Source organism: Tursiops truncatus, chromosome 7 (genome assembly GCF_011762595.2).
Source record: "Tursiops truncatus isolate mTurTru1 chromosome 7, mTurTru1.mat.Y, whole genome shotgun sequence".
Classification (NCBI taxonomy): Eukaryota; Metazoa; Chordata; class Mammalia; order Artiodactyla; family Delphinidae; genus Tursiops; species Tursiops truncatus.
In genome coordinates this window covers 105,514,793-105,527,200 of record NC_047040.1, presented here as the reverse complement: position 1 = coordinate 105,527,200, position 12,408 = coordinate 105,514,793, and the positions used below count along the sequence as shown (strand labels likewise).

The 12,408-nt window shown below is 42.2% G+C and overlaps 1 protein-coding gene across 2 annotated transcripts in view; it reads right to left on the bottom strand.

Annotated features, from left to right (window-relative positions):
• Positions 1-12,408, bottom strand: part of CNTNAP5 (contactin associated protein family member 5) — an 877,416-nt gene that overhangs the window by 369,559 nt on the left and 495,449 nt on the right. The window lies entirely within an intron of this gene.

Genomic DNA, 12,408 nt, shown 5'->3' with positions numbered 1-12,408 from the left:
TGTGCCAGGCACTTTCAATATATAATTGAAAGTATATAATTATACTTTCCTAGTATATAATTTCAATATAGAATCCCTAGTTCTCACCATAGTCCTGGAGGCCAAGCTTTATAGTCCTCACGTTGTAGATGCTAAAACAGAAAATTGGCGAGGCTGCCCTGGGTCCTATGGCTACCACAGAGGCAGGATTCAAAGGGTCAGGCACCTAGGCTGAGCTCTCAGGCACGCAGGATGCTCTGCTTCTGCTCTCCACACTTCCAAAGCGAGCCCTGCTCTGCTCCAGGAATTGCTCTGATGGCCAATTACCTCTGCAGAGTTCTATTTTCTGCTGTGGAATTCACCTTTGCTTTTATTTACTTATATTTTTGAAATAGATTTATTGAGATAAAATTCACATACTGTACACTCCATCTATGTAAAATGCAGTTCAATGTTTTTCTGTATATTCACAGAGTTAGGCAGCAATCACAATTAATTTTAAAATGTCTGGAGCCCCCCAAAGAAATGCTGAAACCTTAGCTATCAGTCTCCAATCTCCCCAGGCCCCCACCTCCAGCTGTGCCAGCCGCTCATCTACTTTCTGTCTCTGCGGATTTGCCGACTGAGGAGGTTTCATACAGATGAAGTCATACATCATATTCCCTTTTGTGATTGGCTTCTTTTGCTTCCCATAATGTTTTCAGGGTTCATCGTAGGTAGCAGCTTGTATCAGTCTATCTGTATGGCTGAATGTCTTTCCATTGTGTGGAGAGACCACATTTTGTTTATCCTTTTGCCAGCTGATGGACACCTGGGTGGCTTCCACTTTGCAGGTATTATGAATAATGCTGCTATGAACATTCTTGTACAAATTTCTGTGCGGACCTATGTTTCCAGTTCTCTTAGATGTACACCTAGGAGTGGAATCGCGGAATCATATGGTAACTCCGTAGTTGACCTTTTAAGGAACTGCCAGAGTGTTTCCAAAGTGGCTGCACCAGTTTCTATTCTCACAAGGCAACTTCCCCTTTGACAAGACTGAGTTCAAACTTTGGTCCTGTCCTTTCGTGGAACCTCTAGCTTCTAAGAAGGATTAAGGCACAATTCAACTTTTTTTTTTTCTTAAAATGATGTCCGCTTAGGTCTGACCTTGGAATTCTCGCTTTTACTACTTTGATTTTATTTTTCTAGATAAATATCATTACCAACATCTCATGTGGTTTTTTTTGTTTGTTTGTTTTTGTGGTACGCGGGCTGTCACTGTTGTGGCCTCTCCCGTTGCGGAGCACAGGCTCCGGACGCGCAGGCTCAGCGTCCATGGCTCACGGGCCCAGCCGCTCCGCGGCATGTGGGATCCTCCCAGACAGGGGCATGAACCCATGTCCCCTGCATCGGCAGGCGGACTCTCAACCACTGTGCCACCAGGGAAGCCCCTCATGTGTTTTTTTAATACTTTTTATAATGGGACCTTTCCAGTAATTTACAGTTCACATTTGATGAAATTGGCACTAAAAGCAGTTAAGCAATATGCTGAAGGCCTAAACTTTTTTATAGGAGTAACATTTTCCCTTAAAGTAGAGTTTCTCAACTCTGGCACTGAGCGTTTGGGCCTAGATAATCTTTTGTTGAGAGTGTGGTATTCTGTACTACGCTTCTTGTGTAGGATGGTTAGCAGCATCCCTGAATCCCTGGATGCCCCCATCCCCAACTCCCTGGATGTCCCCATCCCCAGCGCCGGAAAACATCACCAGACATGGAGTTATATGAGCTGTTTGTATATTTTGGACATTAACCCTTTTTTGGTTGCATCATTTGCAAATATTTTCTCCCATTCTGTAGGTTGTCTTTCCGTTTTGTTTATGGTTTCCTTTACTGTGCAGACACTTTTAAGTTTAATTACATCCCACTTGTTTATTTTTGTTTTTATTTCCATCACTCTAGGAGATGGATCAAAAAAAATATTGCTGTGATTTAGGTTAAAGAGTATTCTGTCCACGCTTTCCTCTAGGAGGTTGGGATTAACATATACACACTACTATATATCAAATAGACAACCAACAAGTGCCTCCTGTGAAACACAGGGAGCAATAGTCACTATCTTGTAATAACCTATAATGGAAAAGAATCTGAAAAAGAATAGTTCTATATGTATTTTATATCTGAATAACTTTGCTGTACACCTGAAACTAACACAATGTTGTAAATCAACTGTACTGCAAGTAAAAGATAAATAAATAAAGGGAAAAATTCCCCACCACCACCAACCTTAGAGTTTTATGAGAATAAAATGATAAATTTATATGGATATGCTGAGCACATTATTTGGCCATGCTAGAAATATAAAGTTAGGTTTGTGCTTAAAAAAAAAAGATCATCACCAGACATTGCCAGAAGTCCCCTGCATGGGATTGGGGAACAGGAGGCCGGGGTAGATGGGGGTGGAGAATTTCCCTTGGTTGAGGACTGCTGGGTTCAGGGAATAATTCTGAGATTGCAGAGTCTCAGAAAGCAAGGGCTTGCTTTATGTCTCCCTCCCTTTCTATTTTTCTCTCATTCTCAATCCAATTCCTAACAGATCTTTGCATTTCAGCCTTCATCTTATTTCAGTGTCTCTTTTCACGATTTGAAGACAGAAACATTGAAATCGGGTGGCTGTCCCAGCACCTCTAACCATCAGGCATACAGCCACACCAGGACACACAGAGCTACAGTCCAGGCCAGAGCAGAGTCCCCGAAGGACTCTATTTCCAACCCCGGAAATGACCTGTTACAAATCTCCTTGATGCCTTTACTCACCTGTTAACCCTTGCTCAAGACCCTGCCACTTATAATTTCTAGCAATTTAGACAGATTTCTTAATCTCTCTCAACCTGCTTCTCCATCTGTAAAATAAAGACACAGCTGCCTGGCTTGACTTGGAAGTTTCTAGGCTTTATCTTCCCCAGAAAACCCAATTCAGCTGTTTCTCCATATCCCTTCATACCAACCTTTACTTAATAGTTCAAAGGTAGTTTCAATTTTTGAGAGAACAAAGTGGGGAATATCTAAATAATTGAATAAGGCAGTCTTAAAATGTCAATCACATCATAAAAGAGCATATTCCAATTATTAGTACCATTATACCACAATTTAGGTCCTGAGTCCTGTTTTTCTTGGAGACTATTTATCCATCAATTATCAAATTCTATTAACCCTTCCCCACACACAGTGGTTTGAATTCACATATTTCTTCAGATTTCTTCTCCAACTTTGATTCTATCCCTTATCACAGGAGCTGGGAATTTTCTGATGGCCTCACTCTTTTCCCAGCCTCTGACCTCTTTCTGGTACAGGACACCTTGAACTATCTAGAGAGCAAGGTTATTACTGTGAGTCCTCTACAGACGAACAAGTTCCATTCTGAGAGCACGTTCATAAGTCCAATTTGTTTATAAGCCCAACAAAGTTAGCCTAGGTACCTAACTAGCACAATCGGCTATATAGTACTGTATTGTAATAGGTTTATAATACTTTTCACACAAATAAGAACAAACACATAATAAGAAACAAACACAAAAATAAAGGAAACATTGTTAATCTTACAGTACAGTACCTTGAAAAGTACAGCAGTATAGTACAACAGCTGGCACACAGGGGCTGGCATCGAGTGAACAGGCAGGAAGAGTTACTGACTGGAGGAGGGAGAGGAGGTGGGAGATGGTAGAGCTGAAGGGTCGTCAGCAATAGGAGACGGAGGACAGGCTGCAATGTCACTCACGTCTGACGCTGATGGCACAGGTTCTGGTTCCTTGCTGGATTCAATTCTATCTACCCTCTTGAGAAAACGATCCAGTGATGTCTGGGTAGTAGCTCTTTTTTTCTCTTCATAGATGATAGGGTAGCACTGGACTGTACTGTGAACAGCTGCTGCAACCTTTGTGTACCGTTCTACACTCAAGTCCTGTGCCTCAAAAACTAACAGGGCCTCCTCAAAGAAAGAAAATCCCAACTGATTCACTATGCTGTACAGCAGAAACTAACACAACATTGTAAAGCAACTATACTCCAATAAAAATTAATAAAAACAAAATAAAGAAAATCCCCATGCCATTTCCTGCATCGTGAGTCTCTTCGATTCTTCAGTTACTTCTTCTTCCTCTTGTCCCTCTTCGTCCTTTCTCTGGGTCTCCAATTCTATCAGTTCTTCATTAGTCAGCTCCTCGCGTGGCACAGCAAGGAGCTTAATGAAGTCGTCCTCTTGCAGATCTAGCTCCACCTTCTGGCTGAGGGTCACTAAGTTGCTGAAGGCCACGTTAGCATGTGTGAAAGTTTGGAACTTGAAGGTTCACATGTAGGGGACTTACGGTATCAACCTTGCAGCAAAAATCCCTCCAGTGGCTCATGGAGCCCAGAGAATGAAACTCAGATGCTTATCTTGACAATCGATGCCTCTGTAATCAAGTCTCCATCTGTCCTCACCATCTTATTTCCCAATATTTCTACACAAATTCCCTACTCTAGCTAGACTAGTGTATTCATTATGCTCCTAGTGAATGCACTAAGCTAATTGAAGCTTCCTCTCCCAGCCTCTACTTCACTTGTATGCTGTCCTCCCACTATCCAAATTCACATCCAATGCCCAGTTTTTGTCCTCGTGCTTCCTTTCCTTAACTATAGGGACAGGAAATATATATATATATACATTTTTTTAAACTTTTATCACAGTCACCTAGCACAGCACAAAAAGTACTGAATGACTGAGAGAATAAGTTAATAAACCAGGAAATAAAGAAATTAGGCTTTCCTTGACCAGATCAATACATAGAGATTTCTCCTTTTAAGTTCATATAATATCCACTGTCTGATCTATTCATTTAGCTCGTATTATTTACTGCCTTGTACCATTAATTAACTCTTCATCTCTGTAAGTATTATCTCCCCGAGGGGATTACAAGTTCCTAGGGGTCAGAGTCTGCATCGTGTTTTGGTGTACCCCTCGGCATCAAAACAGCAACATCCTACCCTCTCCAAAGGCTCCTTGATTGATTCAGCAACAGACTAGCTGAATCTCCACTGCCAAGTGTCAGCAGCAGGGCCCTCTCTGGCATCTAGACCATAAATCACAGGTTAAACCTTTCCTAGCTGTGAAAGCCTGGTTCATATGTCAAGATAACCTGGATCCTCAGAACCCTTGGTCAGCATCTGGGAGGGAAACAGCTGGGTTTGCCATACACTAGGGTCAGATACAAACTGACATGTTCGTGGTTGGTGGTGAAGGCATAGTGTCTCTAGGATGGACTTGCATGCTCAGCTCCAGTGTCTACATGATAAAAATGAAGGTCAGCTCCAGAGCCAGATATTTCTCTGTCACCTTTAGGAGACAGCCCAAACTCTAGTGTCCCTGAACAAAATTCTGCTTCATCTTTTGCCTGTGCTCCTTCGCTCTCTGTGATCCAGGCACTCTAAGCCACCTGTGGAGTCTTACACATCTAGATCTCCCCCTATTTCTCTCCTCTAATTGGGGCATCCTTCCCTTCCTCCTTTGTTTGACCAAATTCTATTCCTTCTTCAAAACAGAGCTGTGTTATCCCTGCCCCTAGGAAGCCTTCCCTTTTTCACCCTTTCTGGTGCCTCTTCCCTTGTGCTCCCCCTGTACCCTGAGCATCTGCCCTACTGCATCATCAGTGTTCAATACCGTCCCTTTCAACAGTGCCTATGAGCTTTCAGAGGGCAATACTTCCATCCTCAGATTCGAGTACAGTATCAGCAGAAAGTAGATACTTCAAAAGCTTCCTGAATTAAATGTGTAATAGGGAAGAACAAATCCAACTCGATATTAGATCTCTTTCTCTTACCTTAACCTTTGTATTCTATTGCTTTTGCTTCAAGTTAAGAATGTTGCCCATAGCCTGGAATATACAGAATAGCCCATTCTCAAGGCTCTGACCTTTAAGCAGATAACACTTTTCCATTCATATAGAGATAAAAAGTTGCAGAACGGAGAATAACAATTGTCCTATTGGAGGTTTACAGGAACATCCTGACCTGACCTAGGTGAACAGCTGTAAGAACAAAGGATTCCAACACCTAGAAGTTTGCAGCAACCAGCCACAACCCTTCCTCACCTTGCCGTAAAAACTGCTTTGCTGAAACCCTTCCAGGAGTTTGGGGCTTTGGGGGGGCATGAGCCACCCATTCTCCTTGCATGGCCTTGCAATAAAACTTTCTCTGCTCCAAACTCTGACATTTTGGTATGTTTGGTCTCACTGTGCACTGGACATAGGAACATGTGCTCGGTAACAAATAGAGGCAAAGTGAATTATATGAAAGAATTATTAAAGTAGAAAACAAGCAAAGGAAATGACAGAAGTTTTGACTATTAAATTATTTTCCCATAAGACAAATCCAGTTCCCTCTGTTTCTCTTTTGAGAGAAATGGAGAAGAAGGAAGAGTAAGTCATCATCATTACTCAGGCCTGAAAAAGCTACACATGCCCGGGAGACCTCTCCTCTGGTAAACATTCCCAGGCTTTGCTTGATATCTTGAAGCTTCGGCAATGGCAGGTCTCAGTTTCCATAAAGCGGAATGCCTCATCATACATCTGTCTTCCCGAAACTCAAACTCTGCGCCTAGCCAGACAGCTTGTTGTGACAGTCATGGCCCTGTGGCTATCATTTGTTTGCCCTCATGAATGGGATTTTCTCATCAACATTATCTTAGTTAAAACACAGAGGCATTGATGACAGCTTAATCAAAGCAGAGGATGAGGTTCACCAAGTCATCATGTTTACTTGATGTACAGATGGTGGTGAGATACAAATGGATTCTATGAAAAAGGGTGATATTGGGGAAGCTGCTCTGTGAATTGCAGGACTGCAGACTAAAACCATCTGGCCACAAGTATTAATAGGGTGAGCACTTTTATCCTTCATGACACAGCTCTCCCTGCCATCTCCCCACCTCTGGGAGCCCCACTGGCCTTTATCTGATTAGTACTTCCCCTGATTATGGCTCATTCTTGGGTTTGACACATTCTGCATTGTAGAACTGTTGTAACATGAATATGGTTAAAAATCACATTTAACTCTTCTTCCACTGTTGACGTGAGACACTTCAGAAATGTTTTGGAGGTCAATTCTAATAGTTCGTTTATTCAGACACTTGCTTATACATTAGGCAAATATTAGCAAGGGCCTGTTATTAGCAAGGTGTTATACTAGGCCTTGGGCAAATAGTGGTGGCAAGGCAGGCAGTGTTCTTGTTCCCATGAATCCTTACATTATGGTGACAGGAACACTGAGCAGCCAGTTATAGAGACATATGATTAATACACATTCTTTTTATAATTTATTTTTTGAAGTATAGTTGATTTACAATGTTGTGATAATTTCTGCTGTACAGCTAAGCAATTCAGTTATACATACATATATAGTGTATAATTTAATATATATATACTTTCTTATATTCTTTTCCATTATGGTTTATCACAGGATATTGTACATAGTTGCCTATGCTATACCGTAGGACCTTGCTGGTTATCCATTCTATATATAATAGTTTGCATCTTCTAATCCCAAACTCCCAGTCCATCCCACCCCCACCCCCCTTTCCCCTTGGCAACCACACGTCTGTGCTCTATGTCTGATAATACATATTCTTATGAGCTAAATTGTGCCCCCCAAAATCCATATTTTGAAATCCTTACCCCCCCACTCAGTACCCGAGTATGTGTCTGTACTTAGAGATAGGACCCTTAAAGAGGTAATGAAGGTAAAATGAAGTCATTTGAGTAGGCCCATAGTCGATATGACTGGTGTCCTCACAAGAGGAGGATAATAGGTGACAGATGGGCAGAGAGAAAAGACCATGTGAGGACACAGAGAGAAGATGACCTCTACAAGCCAAGAAAGAGTCCCTCGGAAGAAGCCAACCCTGCCCACACCTTGAACTAGCCTCAAGAACTGCGAGAAGGTAAATTTCTGTTAGGTCACCTAATCCGTGGTATTTTCTTATCATACTCCTAACAAACTAATGCATACATTTATACACATACTTACAGTCAGTGCTACAAAGGAGAAGAACCAGAAGACTCAATAAAGGGGCAGCTGGCCTGCTTTGGGAAGGTTTCTTGAGAAAATATCAACTGAGATAAATCCTAAAAAAAAACAAGTGGGATGGTGTGGACCATACCTGTAGGAGGATTTATTTAATTTAAACAAAGGCAATGATAAGTAATCATCCAATAACATCCATGACGGCTGCTGGTCAAAGGCTATGCCATTAGAATTTCATCCTATCTTCAGCTAGAGAAAGAACAAGTCAGTCCCAGCATTCTACTAAGTATAGAAAATTAATAACTGAGTAGAACAGATTGTTTAGTAATTTGTAATGCTGGAATGCCCTGTGTCTAACTACTGAAAAATTGTAAGGTGGAAAGAACATTGTTGTTTGTATCTAGGGACTCAGTGGAAGGAGCTGAAATGGTCTCTCCAATAAGCCATTTGCCTCCACTAAAAACATTTCTGTGGCATCCGGTTGATTTCTGGATCTTTGCTCATCATGTGTCCCTTGGCCCTGGGATTCTGTTCTGTGCCTGGCAATTGGCTTTCCCCTTCTGTCTTTCCAGCTTTTGTTTTACAGCCCCTGCTGTCAGGTTGAGATCTCTCAGTGTGAAGACTCCCTTCCCCATCTTCTGGGTTCCATTTAGTTGTGCAGAGACTCATTTCTTACTCCTGAAAATTCCACTCTGGGTTTGATGACTCTAGTATATCAAAGCAGTAGATTGTGCAGCTAAATGCTCGGGAGAGAATATTCTCTAATGAAAAGCCATTAGATGGTCTTTCTGCCATTTGATCTTACCGAGGCTTGTTCTGTTTTCTGCAGTGACATAAATATATAAAAATTCTCACCTAGGGACTTCCTTGGTGGTGCAATGGTTGAGAATCCACCTGCCAATGCAGGGAACACAGGTACGATCCCTGGTCCAGGAAGATCCCGTGTGCCGCAGAGCAACAAAGCCTGTGCGCCACAACTACTGAGCCTGCGCTCTAGAGCCCATGAGCCACAACTACTGAGCCTGCATGCTGCAACTACTGAAGTCTGAGTGCCTAGAGCCTGCGCTCCACAAAAAGAGAAGTCACCACAATGAGAAGCCCACACACCACAACAAAGAGCAGCCCCCTCTCACTGCAACTAGAGAAAGCCCGCACGCAGCAACAAAGACCCAATGCAGCCAAAAATAAATACATTTATATTTTTAAAAAAAACCCTCTCATCTCTGAGAAAGTCTGTCCCACATTAAAAGAACCTTATCATGACTCTATCTTGTTTTTCTCTCCACATGCAATAGCTCCGGTACTATTGAAGGTCCTGTATACTCTGATAACTCCCTTACCTACCAATCAATACACACTCACAAGAGTATCCTACTGTGATTAAAAGATCGTCGCAAAAACAAAACGAAACACAACTTCTCAGATTTAGCTCCTTGGCACCTAACTCTATACGAATCACAGAGAGTAACATGCAGGGCCTTTCTGGGACAACCAAGCATCTCATTCACAAAAATCACTGTATGAAAGAATCCCAGGTTATCATTCTTCCTACCTCAGATGCACCACAATGTGGGGAGTTGAGAAACATGACCTCTGGCAGGGGGCTTGGCCCTGCTGAATACACTTAATTTAGGCCACTTACCCCATTTTCAAAAGAAGACTCGGGGGTTAATGATTTCTTTGAAGAAAATAAAGTACATGGTTGACCTCCTGTTTTCCTTCAAGAACTAAGATGAAGGTTTAGAAGGGACTTGAGTAATTCTAGACCAACTCTCTCCTTTAGCTACAAAGGACAATGAGGTCTAACAGAATAAAACTCACATTCTGCATTGATGCAGAGCATAGCTAAGCTGGAGTTCTGGATGCTAAGGCCTGAGTTCAAGGTCTTTGCCCAGATTGGCTTTTCAGTGAGAACTTGATGTTTAGAGAAGCACTACAGCAGACAAAAACAGACTTCAGGGCTTCCCTGGTGGCACAGTGGTTGAGAGTCCGCCTGCCGATCAGGGGACACAGGTTCGTGCCCCGGTCCGGGAAGATCCCACATGCCGCGGAGCGGCTGGGCCCGTGAGCCATGGTCGCTGAGCCTGTGCGTCCGGAGCCTGTGCTCCGCAACGGGAGAGGCCACAACAGTGAGAGGCCCGCGTACCACAAAAAAGAATAAAAATAAAAAATAACATACTTCAAATTTTCAGGACTGAAGGACCCAAACTTCTTTCTTCCTATTCTCATTCCTATTCTCATTCTCATTCTCGTTCTCATCAGCAAAATAAAAATAACATTGAAATGTCAGGCCACTTGCAAAATAATTATAGTGGTGCCAGCTTTTTTTGGTTACTGAATGTTTCACTTGCAATTCAAAACACTCTGCCTCGATTGTCTAAAGAAATGAACCAGGTGGTCTCCTTCACTTTTGCACAAGTTCCTGTTTTCTTAGTCATCCAGATTGGTTTGGACAATGACAATCTACATTCTAAGCACCTTTTTAAGAGTCTTTAAAAATAGCAGCCATTTGCTCCTCAAAAATAGAACATGGTATCAACCGTTCCAGGGGTAGGTATGGCCCTGAGAGAGAAAGTGGTCCCCAAGACACATGGAACCTGGGAGAAGTGGTGAGGAACTAGAGTGTGAAATGCATAAAGGAGGAAATCCAGGTGTTTTTTTGTTTATTTAAGATTTGCACAGTTGGCTGTTCTGATCCCTGAAAGGGGACATGGGAGCAGCAGGGCTCCTGGAAGGTTTCCTCTCTGTTCCCATGCAGCCCCCAGATTTCCACGTGGCATCGGACGCACAGGGGTGACAAGAATATGGGAAAAGCTACGCAAGGCATGGCAAAGTCTCTGGAAGCATCTAGGCTTTCACTTAGTACCCTTCGTACTTACATGATAATCTTACTAATGAATCGTCACTGAGCATTTAAAAGGGCCTGATAAAAAATAATAAAAACAAATAAAAAGGTCTGAGAGGGACTTTCCTGGTGACACCGGGGTTAAGAATCCTCCTGCCAGTGCAGGGGACACAGGTTTGAGCCCTGGTCCGGGAAGATTCCACATGCCGTGGAGCAACTAAGCCCATGTGTCACAACTACTGAGCCTGCACTCTAGAGCTCATGAGCCACAACTACTGAGCCCGCATGCCACAACTACTGAAGCCTGTGTGCCACAACTACTGAAGCCCATGTGCCTAGAGCCCATGATCCACAACAGAAGCCACCTCAATGAGAAGCCTGTGCACCACAATGAAGACTCAAGGCAGCCAAAAGTAAATAAATAAATACATAAATAAACATTAAAAAAAAAGTCTGAGAAAAGTATGTCACATATATCAATGACTATTAGTGTGTGTGTATGTGTGTATGTTAATATATAGATACGCATAATTTACTTTATAACACTAAATAGGCAATGTCAGCTAAAGTGGAGTAAAAGTCTACAAAGACAATGGATTCACAATCCCTTGTCAGCCCCAATTAACCCCCAAATCTGTCTATTGATGGGACCACCAAGTGAAATGTTTTGGGAAAACCCAACTTTAGATACTACATAGGCTACTTTTGTTAACAGCGTACTGTACGTTTCATCTTTCATCTAAAGCAGAGTTTCTCTGCATTTGAATTCTTTATAAACACCTGACCATATCACGAATAAATATGGGGGGCAGCAAGATACGCTGTGGTGACCATGGACTTGGGGATGCAAAGGAAAGGCCTGAGCTTGAACACCTGCTTGGTTACTTGAACTTAATTGCTGACTCTCAATTTCCCCTTGTGCCTGTTGGTAAAATAAGAACCACTTAATATGTTTCATGAGCTCTTTTTTTTTTTTTTTCTGTAGTATTGTATGACAAGGTCCTTGCATAATGCCTGACCTGCATGAGATCCACAGTAATTGTTGGTTCTACTGTCATATCACTTAGAGTGAAAGGATGCCCTTGACTTTTGCCTCATATTCACATATACAAGGCTTTCAAGAAAGGAGATGACAAAAATAGAAAATAAAGAAAAATACAAGGGAGGGATTATACCGTTGCCCTTCAACTCCCTAAAACTTCATCCCTTAGAACAACTAAATTCAGATGCCTTCTATTTTGAGGACGATTTCATTTGGACTTCTCTTCCTGATACCCAATGCAAACGGCACAAAATAACCACACCCCAAAAAACCTATGTACACTTTATGAAGCTTTGGTAACCGAAGTGAATGTGCCAGGCATCCATGTGCTGACCTTCTCATAGGGGTCACCTTCTCTTTTAGACCCAAGACGTTAGAAATACATGAACTATTCTCAAGTAAATCTTTAAATAGCTGGATTCCCTGTTCAATTAATAATGTGCTATTTTCTATTTTCCATGAGGTACCATGTGTCAAGGGTAGCCCCAGTGGCCCTCAAAATTATTAG